Source organism: Centruroides sculpturatus, unplaced genomic scaffold (assembly GCF_000671375.1).
Source record: "Centruroides sculpturatus isolate CEXI.00-Female unplaced genomic scaffold, Cexi_2.0 scaffold102, whole genome shotgun sequence".
NCBI lineage: Eukaryota > Metazoa > Arthropoda > Arachnida > Scorpiones > Buthidae > Centruroides > Centruroides sculpturatus.
The window spans coordinates 980948-983663 of NW_019384295.1; positions in this window are offsets into that span (position 1 = coordinate 980948).

Genomic DNA, 2716 nt, shown 5'->3' on the forward strand with positions numbered 1-2716 from the left:
TTATTATTTAAAAATTTTAATTTTTTAATGTATAAAATGTAGGCTAAATATATTTTTATAAGTATTATTGAAATTTTTTAAAAATATATTACACAACAAAATTAATATCATAATCAATTTTTACATAATTTTCAAAATAAATAACAGCTAAAATCTTTCCAAATTTTAATGTCTAACATATAAATATTAAGGTAGACAAGTCATATATAATTAAAAACTTGTATAAAATTTCATTATATATATATTATTTCTTTATATTTTATTTTTTCATATTATTAAATAATATATATGTGTAAAGATTGATTATTGTGTTCGAAGATAGTAAAGCACTTTTATAAATAAGAATTTGTTTCTGCAAAGATGCACTTAAAACATGTTTGGAGATACAAATTCTGATGAAATGAATAAAATAATAGAATATATTGCGAGTTTTAACTGAATTTTTCTATAGAAGATAGCATTTATTAATTTTTTATAAGTTTTTACTATTTACTATAAAGTCTAAAAGCAAAAAAATAAAGTATAAGAATTGCAATTGAGTTAGCGTATATCGATACAAATATTATCAAATATTGATCGAAAAGTAACTTTATCGAATTATAACTTAAAATAAAATAAATACGATATTGTTTAATGAACTAAGTCTTATGTTTAAACTGAATCAGGTTTGCAAATAAATGTACAAATATAATAAAAATTAACATATTTGTTTATGCAAAAATAAATTCTAATGCAAATTTATTAAAATGCATTGTAAAAAAAATTTAGAAATAACTTAGTTGATAAATCCGAAAGATTTTTAATGTAAAATATTATCATTAAAAGAATTTGTATACTGTACTGTTATATTGTTTAAATTTATTAAATCGTATTGGATAATGTGATTTATATTACGTTATTTTTTAATGTTAAATAAAATTTTTCAAACTTTAAAATATTTTAAAATAAGAAATTGTAAATACAATATATTTTTTTTTCAAAAATAAATAAACAGAAAGAAAAACCAATCAAGTTAAATGACGATTATGTTTCACTTCAATCTGATTGGTTACTTACTTTGATCGATAATAACAATAGATCGAAATGGACAAATCATATTACACCAATAAGGCGGTTTTACTTAAAGTAGGCGTATACAAAAACATAATCTTTGTTTACCAGCAATAATTAGATTTATCTTATCTCAATTAGGATCTACGTCACAAAACCAAAGAAAATGGTTAAATAATTGGATAATAGTAAAGTGACATATGATTAAATATTGAACATAGTATACAAAATATTTGATGGAATATATATATATATATAAAAAAAATGAACAGGAAAAATCCTTCGGCCATTTCTAGGACATGATTTCCCATGATGCGCATTTATTTGCTGTAGGAAAACATCATCCATCATTAACAAGACTGTATGTCGCTCCGGGAGAAACAAGATACTTTTAAACAGGTTTCTAGTCGTCAAAGGGATGAAAACTTCCAATGACATTCACTGATACCGAATGAGGAATACATATTTAGCCAATAAAGATAACTTTAATATTAAATGAGAGGAAAAAAAAATGTAAATATATCAACAAAATGTCAAGGATTGTAAGTTTAATCGGATAAACCATTAAAGTTTAAATATACACATAGCTTTTTTAACATTAATGTTGAGATTTTTAGTTGCTGAATACGAAAATAATTTTAAATCCTACAAAAATTTTATTGTTACATTAAAATTATTTAGTTTACAAAGTTGTTAAATAGATTTACTTTGAGTAAAATGTTATTACGTTGATTGCATCGTTATGGTACTGTAATAGTAAATTGTTGTTACTGAATAGTAGATATATCACAATAAGTGTTGCAGATATGCAACTATGACTTGTTTATTCATAAATGTTATTAAAACAGTAGATTATCGAACTTTATTCAGCTTAAATCATTAAGTGCAAAATAATTAGTACCATTACAGTAATATAGACTAAGTCACTTACTAAATAATCTTCATGAATTGTATGAAATTTTTATTGCTCTAACATTATTAATAGATTGAAAAAATATATATATATACGTTTAGGTAATTATATTAAATAATTTATAAATTTTTCCATAAAATTTCGTTAAAGAAATAATACAAATTTTAAATTGTAAAAAGTATTATAAAATAAAATAATTACTATATATGTAAATATAATGTTATTTTATATCTATAAAAAGAATATTTTTTGCCTATATCTAAATATTTGACATGAGAAAGAGATGTTTATATCTCTTTATCCTACTATTTTGTCAATAGTTCATAAAAACAGATGGCACATAAAGTAATCGGATAAAAGATATTTAGGACTATTTCAAATATATAGTAAATGCCATCTTGAATGTTTGAATTTCATCCCTTCTGTTTCAGATTTCTTCGTTGTTTCTTTACGGTTTATTTGAAATCAATGTTTCCAATAGGAACGTTTGTCCTTTGACTACATTTAAATTGAAAAGCCAATATTGGATGACAGGATTTGTTCTGGATTGAACTTGACCAGATCTAAAATCGAACTTCAACTTTAAAACTTTGTAATCAGTAGAAAAGAGTAAGTTTTCTTTGATGCCTCCTAACTTAACATTTACTGATTGATTTTTGAAAAATGTCGTTCTGAAAACTGTCAGTTTTATATAAATTTCATTTTAACAAATTTCCCACAAAATATATCTAGAAATAAATGTTGAATTATCAT